Source organism: Vombatus ursinus, unplaced genomic scaffold (genome assembly GCF_900497805.2).
Source record: "Vombatus ursinus unplaced genomic scaffold, bare-nosed wombat genome assembly UNPS02014932.1, whole genome shotgun sequence".
NCBI classification, from domain to species: domain Eukaryota; kingdom Metazoa; phylum Chordata; class Mammalia; order Diprotodontia; family Vombatidae; genus Vombatus; species Vombatus ursinus.
The window spans coordinates 15,233,377-15,247,978 of NW_020954710.1; the positions used below are offsets into that span (position 1 = coordinate 15,233,377).

The following is a 14,602-nucleotide window of genomic DNA, read 5'->3' on the forward strand; positions in this document are numbered from 1 at the left end:
AAAGAAAGAAAGAAAGAAAGAAAGAAAGAAAGAAAGAAAGAAAGAAAGAAAGAAGAAAAGAAGGAAGGAAGGAAAGAAGAGAGGTCACATCCGTAGTGCTTACTGTTAAATAATAATCTATTACAGTCATACAATTAGAGGTAGAAGGGACCTCAGAGGTCATCCAATCCAACCCTTTTCTTATATAGATGGAGAAACTGAGGCCTAGGGAAGATAAATGACTTACCTGATGTCACACTGTAAGCATCAAAGGTGGGTTTTGAATTCATGTCCTCTGAGTCCCAAACCAGTGGTCTTTCCACTGCACCCACAATCGTCCCTGATTTTTACAGATGTACTAAGGAGTGAGCAAGGCAACAGATTGGAAAGTAATACGAGCTAGTTCAATTCAATCCAATCCAACAAGTAATCAATCAGTAAACACTCATTAATTAAGCACTTACTATGTGCCAGGAACTGTACTAAGTACTAGAGAAAAGAAGGGAAGCAAAAACAGCCCCCGCTCTCCAGAAGCATTCAAGCACCTACTATGTGTTAGGCATTGGGAATACAAAGATAGAAATGAAAGTCCCTGCCTTCAAGAAGCTTATATTCCAAGGGGGAAGGGAATAATATGTCTACAGATAAATACAAAATAAGTGCAGAGAGTGGAGGCTAACGACAAGGAGGACTGGGAAAGAACAACTGTAGTGGGAGCATCTGTGCAAAGTCTTGATGTCAATGAGCATTTATTAAATACCTACTATATGCCAGGCATATACTAAGCATACAAAGAAAGACAAAACCCTCTTATAAAAAAATGAATGTTGAAAACTGTCCTTACATGAAATTGGAAAAAATAAAAACACTATTTACATTAAAAAAAGAAAAGGTAAAACCAGTCACTATTCCTTGAGAAGCTCACATTCTAATGGGGGGGAAGGAACCACAAGGAAATAATGACAAACAAATAAGCTATGTAAAGGATAAATTGGAAATGATCTCAGTGGGAAGGGAACTAGGGGTTCAAAAAGGCAGAGGAAATGAGGCAGAGCATTCCAGGTTTGGGGCTCAGGTGACTCAAAACAGAATGTTGCACATGGGGAATGTTAAGTCCGGAATGAGCTCCAATCCAGTCCAACTTTCAGAATCTGAGAGTTGGCAGGTACCTCTGAGACCTCGTAGCTCAACCCAGACCCGATCAAAACCCCCCTCTAGAGCATCCCCACCATTGGGCCATGGTGCAACCTCTGCAGGAAAACCTCTAAGCAAAGGGCGGTGCGAATGAGCTGGAGAGAGTAGAATTAGGCAATGTCACTTCAGGTGGGTACTCTGGGGCACTGGAGCCGAATACTTCTGACACTCGACTTCACACAGTCCCACATTCATCCCTTCTTTCTTTTTTTTGGTGAACAACAATTAATTAGAGGACTACTAGCTGCCGGTAGAGTTTGCACAACACAAGATTTAACTTTCTCAGCATGCGTACATGCCAAAGCTTCAGACAGCCCCCTCAGCAAGGCAACGAACCCATGCACACCCGCTCCTTAGCTTCCAGATCATGGGGCAGCCTGCCAAGTTCTAGCAAGAAGGCAGCGGGGCAGAAACCGCAGTATCGACTGTGATAGCTGTCTCCTATACAAAAGCGAACAATGCCTCGTTTCAGCCTACCACGTTCACTTTGTTTCCTTTGGAGAGTTTCACGTGACTCCACGTTCGCTTCTAGCAGCATCTGAGGACTTCTCTAAGTCTAAGCTAATCTGAACAGCTCTAAGCACGTGCATAACACACTCATGCACACACACACACACACACACACACACTCAGACTTGGGACATAAGAAAAAGTAGGCCCGACCTAGAAAAAGCTTGGCTGGGGAGGAGACAAGAAAACATTAGAATAAGAATGCAAAATGGTGCAAGTGGAGGGATGAACTCGGCATTATGGGAGCTGAATGGCAGCCTGAATCTTGGCTGTATCTGTCTACCCTGCTCAAGTCACTTAAACTTTTGGGCCCTCAGTTTCCTCATTTGTAAAGTGAGGAGGTCAGACCAGATGACTTCTGAGGTAACCTCCAGTTCTAGACCCAAAATCTTAAATCACTTTACCACATTGGGCCTTAGTTTCCTCATCTGTAAAATGAGGAGGTTGGACCAGATGACCTCTGAGGTCTCTTCTGGCTCTACAGCTATGATCATATGATGGATGTATGGGAGCTCCAGGCCTGAGTCCATAAACCTCTGGTCAGGCAGGTATGGACACTTCTTCCTCAGGGCCTGTGGATTTTCTCAAGAGATAAGTCACTTTTCCCATGTCAAAAGCTTTTCCTAACCTCTTGTCTCCTCCTAAGGTAGCTTGTCCAAGACTCTCCCAGTAGCTATACTCCAATCAACCCAGCAACCACTAAGCATTAATGTGTTAGGCTGACCATTGTCCATCCCTCCTATCTCTCCCAAGTATAGAGGGTCCATCCAAATACATGGCGGAATCCAGGCCATAGGCAACCTTCATCCATTTGCTCTTTCTTGTGTGGATGGACAGACCAAACTCCTTTGGGTAATTATGGTTCTTTTTCCAGAGTCTCTGCAATGTGCTGAGACTTGATGTAATCGACAAAATGTCATCAGCAAATCATAGTATATGGAGGACCACACCATCCATGGAAAATCCCTCCTCAATCAGGACCTTGCCCTGGATCACTTCCATCACAGTGGTGAATGCTATTTTTATTTTTAACTCTGACCTCACAGGAGCTGAGTGGGACCTTAGACCAGAGAAAGGAAAGTGGGCTGGGTTGCCTTAGGAAACTGAAAAGAACCTAGGCTTCTCAGAACAGCAAAGGCTCACCTTTTTGAAATAAATTTGTATCAGTGTTGCTGTAAGGTAGGAATACCTGAAATGATATTTTCTCCAAAGAATGGAAGATGAGCAGTATAGAGGTTAATGGAAAAAGCAAACAATGGCCAGAGGAAGGAGTGTGCTGGTAAATGTTTAACAACTGGGTATGGGATTGCATGTGTGACACACTTTTAAGTTTAATCTGAACTTTTAAGATTTTCTCCATCACTTTCTTAAGTCTAGACAATCAACTGAATACTAAATCAAGCCCTGATTTGTAGCATTTTCTGATTTCCAAGGTGTAAATGGTCTCAATGAAAATTTAACAAGCTGACTCCAAGCACATCCTTGCTTGTAGGTAGCGATGTGTAACCAATAAGGAATGTAGAGAAGAACAGGGGTAAAGGATGCTATCAAGGAGATACATGAAAGAAAGAGATGATGACTTGGTTATGTGGGGAGAGTGGGAGAGAAACAGAGAGACAGAGAAAGAAAGAGATAGAGACAGAGAGATAGATGGATAAATGGGGAGGAGGGAGGGATCAAAAGAGGGGGAGAAAGAATGAGGGAGTCAGAGACAGAGAGACAGAGAGAGAGATATAGATGGATATGTGGGAAGGGGAGAGAGAAGAGAGGCAGACAGAAAAATAAAGAGAGACAGAGAGAGAAGGGAGAAGGAGATAGATACCTAGGAAGAGAGAAACAGAATGAAGAGACAGAAAGAGAGAAAAGGAGGGAAGGAGGAAAGACAGAAATAGATGAAGAGAGACAGAGAATGGCAGATAGATGGATAGAGAGAGACATAGGGGGAGGGAGGGGGAGAGAGGAAGAAGGAGACAGAGACAGAGAGACAGAAAAAGAAAGGGAAAGAAACAGAGAAGGGAGAAAGAGAGGAGGAGAGGGAGATAGAGACAGAGACACAGAGAGATGGAGAAAGAGAGAAACAGAATGAAGAGATAGAAAAAGAGAGAAAAGGAGGGAGGACAGAGGAGAGACAGCCAGACACAGAATTCCTTACTCTGCCAATAACTGGCCCTGTGACCTTGGATGAGTCATTCCCCTTTTCTGTGCCTAACTTTACTAATCAGGAAAACAGGAGAGGCTGGACCAGATGGCCCTGTAAAGTTCAGCCAAGCTCCAGCCTTCTATATTCCATAATCTCAGGTCCTTTCCAACTCTACCGCCCTCTGTTCTCCGTTCTAAGGTCTCTCCTAGGCCTCATATTGTACTTTCCGAGGCCCTCCTGACTGACATTCTCTGTTCCAAAGTCTCCCCCAGCTCCTGCAGTGTCTGTTCTAAGGTGCCACTCGGCTCATCATTCTTTCCCCTCTGGTCCCCTCCAGCTCTGATTCTAAGATCCCATGATTCTCAGTTGCTACAGAACAAAACTCTTTCCCATACAACTTATTCAAATTTCTCTTCTTTCCCTGCAAGTGCTCAAAAATGCACATTCCTCCCGGAGGCCTAAGAAGACTCATGAAGCTGGGCTGATGGAACCAAAGGGCAACCTTCCCCCTCTCTGGATGACAAGAGCTGACGGATGCTCTCCAGCAGAGCTTTACTCTGGAGAAGAGGAACAATGAATCAGAACGGGGGACTCGCTCCTAAAAGGCCCTGAACATAACATCTGCAATCCTTTGCTGCCACCAGCAGGAACTTCTCCCTCACACCTGAGGACGCCAATTCTGAGCCCAGTACAGAATAAAGAGTCCTGGCCTTTACCTCGGGGACCAGGACTGAAGACCCCAGCTCTCATCCTGACTCCCTGAGAGATCCGGGGCAGGGCACAGAATGCTTAAATCTGGACAAGATCTCAGAGCTCGTCCAACTTTCAACTCCTCTCCAACATAACTAGCAACGTGGATACTTCCAGGGACAGGGAACTTACCAGTTGAGGAACTGATGCACAACATGTTTGAGTTTTGTGGTTCAACATGGAAAATGGGGCTGGATTGGGAGTCAGAGCACCTGGGTTCAGATCCTGCTTTCTATCAAAACCTGTGTGACCTTGTTCCCTCCTCTTCTGTAAAATGAGAGGACTGGACTCAGTGGCTCCCAAAATCCTTTCCAGCTTTAGAATAATAATAATAATCAATAATAATGATGATGGGGCAGCTAGGTTGCTCAGTGGATAGAGCTCCAGCCTTGGTGTCAGGAGGACCTGAGTTCAAATCCAACCTCAGACACTTGATACTTACTAGCTGACTGATCCTGGACAAATCACTTAACCCTGATTGCCTCACCAAAAAAGCAAAAAAAAAAAAAAAAATAATAATAATAATAGGTATCACTTATATAGATAACACCTACTATATCAGACTTTTTTGATGTGTGAATTAGTTTTCCTGATTTTAAAAAAGTCTTTGTTAACAAGGGATTCTGGGAAGGGGAGAGAGAAGAAAATAGGAGAAAAATTAGGTGATACCAAAAGAAAATATATCAATGAAAATCTATTTTAAATAAAACAAAAATAGTTAATACCATCCTCCCCCCCAAATAAAAGAAAAATAAAGAGATTAGACTGCATAACTTCAAAAGTCCTAGCTCTGAAACACCATGGTATTTCTAAAACTGTTAAATCTAAACAATTGAAAAAATATTTTCCAAATGAAATTGACATTTCTACCAGTTGAAGTCTTTGATAGCATTGGTTTGTATCAGAGGAATGACAAATACTTGTTGCCAAGTAAAGGCAGCCTGGTATGGTGAAAAGTGGTCTGATTCTGGAGTCAGAGGTCCTGGGTTCAGGTCTTCTCCATGAACTGTGTGACCCTGGGCCTCAGTTTCCCCCTCTGTAAATGAAGAGGTTCAACTACATGACCATCCAGCTTTGACCTGCTGATCCTACAATGACAAATAGCATGGTATAGGAGAAAAGGTAGTAGAAAAATCTAGAATCAGAGGCCTGGGATGTGGAGCCCAGCTATGCTAATTTGCAACCTTTGAAGACCAGGGCAATTTCCATCACCCCTGTGGCCCTCAGTCTCCTCATCTGTAAACCAAGACCATTGAACTGTTGTTATTCAGTCATGTCTGACTCTTCGTGACCCCATTTGAGGTTTCCTTGGCAAAGATGCTGGAGTGGTTTACCATTCCTTCTCTATACAAGGTAGGGCCACCCAGCCCTACCTTGTGTGAAGACACATTTGAACTCAGGTCTTCCCGACTTCAAGCCTGGCGCTCCGTGCACTACGGCGCGGCCTAGCTGCCATCGAGTCCTATAAAGTCCTTTTTAGTTCTTTGATCTCATACAGTGTATGGGGATTTATTCTGTTAAGTTTGGATTCAGTCAAAGGGCTGTACTTGAGGACCTAGAGGGCCACATGTGGCCTCGAGGTCACAGGTTCCCCACCGCTATCATACACCACTCGAACATTATATATAAATCTGTGACCTATACTTAAATCCCACCCCCATCCCTCATTTTCTCGGGGCACTTTACAGTCAAACTGTGAATTCCCAGAAGGCAGGGAATGAGTAATCTTTCTATCACTGTGACTGCTGCCTGGGTCCTCTCCAGCTGTTAGCACTGGTATACAGAAGTCACTCTCAGTCATACCACACTCCCTGGTCACCAGTGAAAGAAACTGGAGTTTCAGGAGTGGCGTATGTATTTCAGGAAAGAGAACCCTTATCACTTAGCATCACCAGATGCACACATCAAACAGATGTTACCAATAGATCATGAACCGGACTCAGAATCTGATGGGGAAGTTCCGTCTAGGCTGTTTGGGGGTTGTGTTCTCAACATCCTCAGCTGCTCTTGACAGCAAATACTCATTTCTTCAATAGGCTGCCCCATCTAGATATGTCGTAGTCGGGGCAAGGGGTATTCTTCTAAATATCATTATATTTGTGTACATTGACTGCCCCAATAGGATATAAACTCCCTAAGAGCAGACATTTTCTTGCTGTTGTTTTTGTATCTGCAACACTTAGCATAGTGCCTGGCACATATTAGGTACTTAATACTTGCTGACTGACGGATGAGTGGACCCATTCTTTTTCCAATGTGAATGATAAGGCTGATTTGTCACCCAGGTGACTTTGCAGTGTTGCAAATACATAAAGTTTCTTCTATCTCATTCTGTTCCAGTTTTGTTTTCTGTCTCTTTTAATATTTTGGTAAATTTTATTGATGTTTTTCAATTTTGACATCATGTTTCCAGAAATAACTCACCCTACTCCCACCTCTGAACCCTTCTTGTAAATAACACAAGCCGTTAAGCAAAACCAGCCAATTCGGTGACTGTCTCAGAGCACGCCTACTTTATGTACCAACAGACCATAACCTCTCCTCCAAGAGAAGGCTTTTCTCAGAGACCAAGAGTGAATTTTACAATTACTCAGAGTTCATATTCTTTTCTGTGTCCTTACCGCTAACATTTCCTCAGTCATATTTATTGTTCTCCTGATCGTACTTACTTCACTCAGCATTAGCTCATACGAGTCTATTCTTTTCTAAATTCCTTACATCCAACTGTAATGTAATATATATGGATATGCATGTGTGAATGTACACACACACACACACACACACACACGCCATGGTGCATTCAGCCATTTTCCAACCAATGGGGATCCATTTTGCTTCCAGTGAGAATGTAAGCTCCTTAAAGGCAGAGACCGCTTCTGCTTTTGATTTGCCCTCTCAGTGTCTAGCACTGTGCCTAACACATTGTTGGCATTTAATCTGACTTTGACCTCCTTAGGGAACATATGCCAAGATGTAGGATTGCTGTGTCAAAGGGTATGGACAGTTTAGTTGCCTTTCTCACAGAATTCCAAATTATTCCAATGAACTACTTTTAAATTCCAATGAACCACCTTTTAAAGAGAAAGCTTGACATCTGCGGAAAGCTTTAGAAGGAAAGTAATTTTCCATTTATCCTTTTTCTATGTAAATATATATATATTCACAACTTTAATGATTTATATATAATTACATATATAATTATATACATATACTTAGATACAAAATTACATGTTTGTATTATATATAAATTATATGTATATTTATACCCATATTTATGTAATATTACATATGTAATTATATACATAAATTCACATATATTATATTATAGATATAATATAATACATTATATTATATTACAATAATATAATATTATATATTATGTTTAAACTATTTATAAAATTACATATTATATGTATAATTGTACATATATGATTATATACATATATACTTACATATAATTAGATCTAGAGATAGATATAGATCATATATATAGATAGATACACATGGATATATAGATATAGTAGCACTGTTCTAAATGAAAGTGGGGCACCATGTAGTAGGGCAAGAGAACCAGTCTCAGAGCCAGGAAGACCTGAGTTCGATCTTGTCTCTGACACGTGCAGGCTGCGTGACCCTCTCTGGGTATGTTTCTTAACCTCTCAGTGTTCTAGGTAAATATCCATGAGTATCTATGGGACCAAGGAAACTACCAGCCTGTTTTGGTGGAGGGAGTTTGTTCACCTGGTAGGTCGTTAAGTTAGTGAAATCACAGGTCCAGTCTGTATCCCTATTTTTAAAAAAATTACTGACATTCAGAACTTACTGCACAGTAGTGTTTAAATGGGAAGAAGGGGAGAGAAACCCCAACAAAATTCCAGAATTTTCCAGAGAAACCCCAACAAAAATCCGCAATTCACAAAGAAACTGCAGGAAAATGGAGCCCCCCCCATAGGCCTCAGTTTCTTCATTTGTAAAATGGGGTTGATGAGAATGCTTATAGGACATACTGCATTTTATTATGTTCATGAAATGGAATGTTTTATTACACACTAAGAATCAACAAATAAGAGGAATTTGGAGAAAAATAGGAAGATTTGTGTGAATTGATGAAGAATGAAATAAGCAGAACCCAGAGAATGCTGAATATGAAAATTATAGTGATGTAAACAAGAAGGGAAAAAAAACCACTACAAGGCAGCTAATCTACATTAAATGCAATGACCAATCTTGACCCCAGAGAATAGATCCCGAAACAAACTTTCCCACTCTTGGTAAGGATATGAGGGGTTGTCTATGGGTGCAGACAATGTTGCAAATACAGACTCAGTTGGTTTTGCTGAATTGTTTGTTTTTTAATTATTAAAAAAAAACAATAGCTTCTGCCTTGGAGTGGGGGAGCTATATTTAGAAATGATTATGGTATAAACACCAAAAGTCATCAATAAAATTTTAAAGATCAAATAAGCCAGTCAGACTAGATGATCTCTAAGGTTCCAAATCTTATTCTAGCACCAAATTCCTGATTCAGATGGTTCCCAGTACCCGTCTGCTTGTAGGAATTAGATGATGACATTCCCCACCCCCACCACACGCCTACTCAGGCAAACTTTCTAAAGGACCTACAACGTACTAGTAGGTAATTTCATCTCTCTGAGCCTCAGTTTCTGTAAGATGGGAAGATTAGGAAAAAAGATGGCTTTTCACTAGACATACAGTCATAAGACTTAGGGTTGAATACTATGGCTCTGTTGCTGGCTACCTGTGTGGCCTTGACCAAATCAATTCGTCCTTGCTGGGTCTCAGTTTCCTCACATGTAAAATGAAGAGACTGAACTAGATGACCCTGAAGGTCCTTTCTGGCTCTCAATGCTATCATTTTATGACTTACTTAGGGCACCTACCTAGCTAAGTGTCAGGTATAAGACAAGAGCTCACCTGACTTCTAGTGGGCAGCATGAAAGAACTGGGTTTGGGAACCAGTGAGCTATTATGCCACATAACAAAACGAAAAAATAAAATAAAATAAGAAAGATGGCTCCTAAGGTCTTTTTTGAATTCTAAATCCATGGAAATCGATGGCTATCAGTCTCGTCTTTTAGGAATGACAGAAGAGTCATCGATTTTCAGATCCCCTTTGCCCGCTCCTGCTCTTCAGGCCTCTTTCCTCACATCTAACCAAAGCAGTTTTCAACTTTTTCAGAGCACTATTTTGGGGGGCAGCAAATGACCTAGCACCCCTCCCATGCCCACCTTACATTCTTCCCTTACAAATTAATTCATAAATCTCATAATACTTTTTCCTGGCTAAATAATTATTCTGGCTATAATTTTTTAAGTTTAATACTAGACCTTGAACAGCAAAGAAACTAGCAGAATTAGTCTATTATTTTGTGACGAACAACGTAGGAGCAGCCCGTGGGCCAAACTTGGAGTATCCCCTTAGCATGTATTTTTAAGAGCCCCTACTTCTTGGCTTTGAGGTCAGAGCCGATGGACAATTATAAATCTAACCCTTTAAAATTTAAATTCCTACCTGTGGGATGCCCTGAAGACCACCCTCCCTGAGTTCATGATGTCAGATGGGCAGCAGGCTTGGGAGAGCTGAAAGGTCAGAGCCACTCCTTAAAATGGCGGGCCCCTCCCTAATTTGGCGGGCCTTGGTCTCCTTCCAGTCTCAGCCTTCCCTCCACCCACCCCCACCCCCACAACTTGCCCTTAAACCTGCCCCACAAACATTTCTCCAGCTCTGTCTCCTGTTGAAAATAAAGAGATTCAGCTTTGTGTGGGGGCAGTGAGCAGGCTGGTGACAAGTGGCCTTCCAGAGCCTCAGAAAGCAGCCATCTTCACTTCTGCTACTTGCATTTTGGGGATACGTGGCTAAACTTGGGAGCTTTCCTGCTTCCTGATGTTGGATGGGGTCCAGGGATGGGGATAGAGACTTTATCTTCTCTCTACCCCTTGACTTTCCTAAGTAATCTTCACGTGGTTTAGGGTGAAAAAGATACTATAACTATAGACTTCCTGCTGGAAAGTCAGTCCTGAAGACGACAGATGAAGAGCGAGGGCCCGGCTACCAGAACCAAACTACTGTGTGAAAACAGTTATTCAAATTCCTCTCACCACCACCACTGCTGCCACCACCAACTGTCTCCTGACCCATTCTGGGGAAACCAAAGGCAGAGGGGTAAAAAATAAAATTAGCCACCCTCTCCCTCCTCCGGATTGAGCACGATATGAAAACTAAAACCAGCTGAGGCTGCCCAGAAGAACTGCTCATATGCTGCTCCCTAAACTGGATCTCAACTCATAGGAAGAGTTGGGGAGCGGTCAGGGGTGGGGAAAGAAGAAAAGGAATGTTACCAGGAGAGTCCCCAAGGAATTCCCCAGAGCCCAGCCCAGCCCCATCCTTAAAGGGCCTTCTGCCCTGTCCAGGGTAATGGCACAGCGAGAAATCCCCAGGCAAGGAGTGCATCACCTCATCTCCATGGTCTCAAGGCCGAGGGTTCAAGCCAACCAGGTCACCAACAGAAGATTGAACACCCACTCTAGGCAGGCGGGTGGCAAAACTTCAGCTCCCAACAGTTGCACTCTCTGTTTTCAGAATGAAGATGATCTATGAAACGTGACCCAGCTCTTTCTGGTAGTACCCTCCCCTCGGCAGGGCCCTTTTGCTGGAAGAGTCAGGGCTGGAGCTTGACACTCAACAAAGGTCAGAGGATCATAGACCCCGAGCCAGAAGGGACCTCAGAGATCACCTCAGGTTCACAGGCTCCTAGGAAGACTGATGTAGAGCTATAGGAGACCATACTGCAATCAAATGGTGTTGCATTTTTATATTTTAACCAATGGGTTCAAAATTCACTGAAATTCTTAATTTGGGAAAATTTTTAACAGAGAAACTGTCAGTTCATATTTTAAAATATGCACATGTGAACATTTTTACATGTGATATTTAAATAACTTATTTTGCCAACAAAAACTCAATTTTCCTTTTTTGGGGGGCAATTTTTAGGATTCTGAACTTAAACGTCAAAAAAAGAGAGCAACTCTTCACATCCAGAAAAAGAACTATGGAGTCTGAGTGCAGATCAAAGTATGTTATTTGCTCTCTCTCTTTTTTGTTTTTGTTTCATCTTTGTTGTGGTTTCTCCCCTTGGATCTAGTTCTTCTTTACAACATGACTAATGTGATAATAGGTTTAAGATGAATGTATATGTAGAGCCTATATCAGATTGCATGCCGTCTTGGGGTGGGGGGAGGGGAGAGATGGGGAGAAAATTTGAAACTCAAAATCTTATGGAAGTGAATGTTGAAAACTAAAAATTAGTTAATTAATTAATTGATAATGAAAAAGAGAGCATTTCCCCATGATCAGCAGAACATAAAAGCAGATTCTATATGAAACTACAGATCTGTTTGCTTTTTTTCAAAAGGACATAATGAATTCTACATTAGTTTCTAAACTATCCTGTGAATTTGTGCTTCTTTCTGACCTTCTTCCTGCTCTTTTCTGTGCAAACCATCCTTTTATTTCCTTTTCTGCATCTCTCTTGTCAGTCTCTCCCTCTCCCTCCACATTCCCTCCCCCCACCCAAAAAACAACTAAAAGCCAAAAGAAATAATGAAAAAAAAACCCTGGAGCTTTTCCTTTGGAGATTGCTCCTTTCAGGAGGTGATTGGTGGCTACTTTCTATCTTTGCTTCTGCCCTTTCGTACTAATAAATATGAGTTTTTCATTTATGATTTCTTTTTTATTTGTTTCATTTTAAATCATGGTTTTTAGCGAGTACAATGATTATTAAATTCTCTCTCCTTGACCTGTTTTCCTGGTTGGTCAGTTTTTGCTATCAGATTAATAATTCCACACAATTAACCCTGTAAGTCAAGGGTTACACAGGTACCTTACATCATTTTTCAATGTTTGGGGTTTTGTTTTCATCCCTCTTAACGTGTCATGGAGGCATTAGTCTATTTGAATTTTCAGGAGCAATCATTTCTTGGGTAGGGTTTACCATTCTCTCATCTATGCTGCTTATTCTCCTTCCAATTCTTTCTTCCAGAGTTTTGGTTTCATGATTTATCTCCCTACTTCTTAGGTAAGTTGTAGTGGGGATTCCTTTGGGGTGTGTATTGGATTAGAACAGCCCCTGAGGTCCCTTCCAAAACGTAGCTCCTATGGTTCTGTGATGACTGTTATTACCTTGGAAAGTAGCTGAGGAAGGCTTCATAGTAGGAGAGAGAAGAGTAGCAATTCTACCACTCTCTATATTGCCTGCCTGTGGTTACATTATCGGAATTATCTTCAATCTACCAATTCCCTACTGGAATCTTTTCAAAGCATTTCACCTCTTTTTCAAGGGTTACTTTAAGATTAGATAATCCTCACTGTACCTCAAGCAAGACACCCCATCTCCCAACCCTGTATTTTCACTGGCTGTCCCCCATGCCTAGAATGCTTCCCTCCCTCTGTATCTCCTGACATCTTTCTTTCCTTCTTTTTTTTGTGAGGCAGTTGGGGTTAAGTGACTTGCCCAGAGTCACCCAGCTACACCTGGCTTCTTTCAAGTCTCAGCTAAAATCCACCCTTCTACAGGAAGCCTTTTTCCAATCCCTCTTATTGGTCCTTAACTCTTCTGTCAATTACCCCCAATTTGTCCTTTCTATATCTTGTTTACATATAGATATTAGATTGTAAGCTCCTTGAGGGCAAGAACTGGTTTTTCCTTTCTTTGTATCCCCAGAGCTTAGCACAGTGCCTGACACATAGTAGGTGCTTTATAAGTGTTTGTTGCCTTGAATATAATCCATAAATTCACCTAACCAGACACACAACAAAGAAGACACACTGTTAAGAAAATTCTGTACTCTGCATTTTAAGCATAAGCCTCCCAGACACGCAACCTAAAAAGATCCTTTGGATGTGATTCTAATACCATACAATATGCTGAAGGCAAACAAATGAAAGAAGATGTGACCTTCAACCCCTGCACAGTTTGGCACTCCCACTCTTTCCTCAGGATACCTTGAATACCGAGATGTATGGATTATGTAAGAGCATCAGTCAATTTGTTTATTAAATACACATAAAGCTTAAATCTTTTTTAAAGTTTTTAATAGAAATATAAATTTAAATATTTTCTTCCTGCACCTCCAAGGATTATCTTTGCCAATTCCTGGGGTTTGCACATTCCACCCCTTTGGAGACTACCGTTCTACACCACCACCATCAACAAAAACTACAGTAACAACAGCCAGCATTTATAGAGTGTTTTAAGGTTGATAAAACACTTTATAAATACTTTCTCTTCTGGTCCTCAGTAATCCTCAGGGCAGAGGTGGATAGATTTCCAGGGTCACACAGCTAGGAAGTGTTTGAACTTAGGTCTTCCTGACTCCAGGTGAAGGACTCCATCCTCCATGCCGGCTAGTGGCCTACAAAGGCCATATATGACTTGACTTCTAAACCTGTCTACCACACCATAAGGGAAAATGTCCCAGAAATCCCTGTCACAGAAGTACAGAATTGGGAGGAGAAGGTGGCAAGGGGCCTCAGTGACCCTCTAGTCCTAAACATAGCTCCTTAACTACAATGTCCCTGAGAAGAGATCATCAAGCCTTCGACTTCCAGTGAGGGGATGGACGCCATCTTGAGGGAAGCCCATTCCGCCTCATGATAGCTGTAATTGTTAGGAGATTTTTCATCACATGGAGTCAAAATCTGCCTCTCTTCAAGTTTTATCCATTGCTCTTTCTACAGTTCTGACCACTGGGGCCAAGCTGATCAAATATTCCATATGACCTGTAGGCTCTAACAGATGAATTTTTGCCTTGTTTTTCCTGGAACTGAGACACTGCACCATTTCCCGGCTACCTTTAACACCATGCTGCCATGTGGACCTCTCCCCCTTTCCAGCTAGTCTTCCCCTTCTCTTCCCCCTTCACTGTCTTGCTTTCTTCTGTTTGTATCTCCAATGCTTAGCATGGTGTCTGGCACATAGGTAGGGCTTAATAAATGCTCATCCATCCATC

General features: G+C 41.9%; 1 protein-coding gene and 1 long non-coding RNA gene across 4 annotated transcripts in view; one reads left to right on the forward strand and one right to left on the reverse strand.

Moving 5' to 3' along the window:
- LOC114029523 (tumor protein p73) overlaps positions 1 to 14,602 on the reverse strand; it is a 208,105-nt gene that overhangs the window by 155,130 nt on the left and 38,373 nt on the right. The window lies entirely within an intron of this gene.
- Positions 10,993 to 14,602, forward strand: part of LOC114029524 — an 11,212-nt gene continuing 7,602 nt past the window's right edge. Inside the window, exons 1-2 of the long non-coding RNA XR_003567500.1 lie at positions 10,993 to 11,282; positions 11,586 to 11,666. This is a non-coding gene — a long non-coding RNA (uncharacterized LOC114029524). The remainder of the gene's footprint in view (positions 11,283 to 11,585; positions 11,667 to 14,602) is intronic.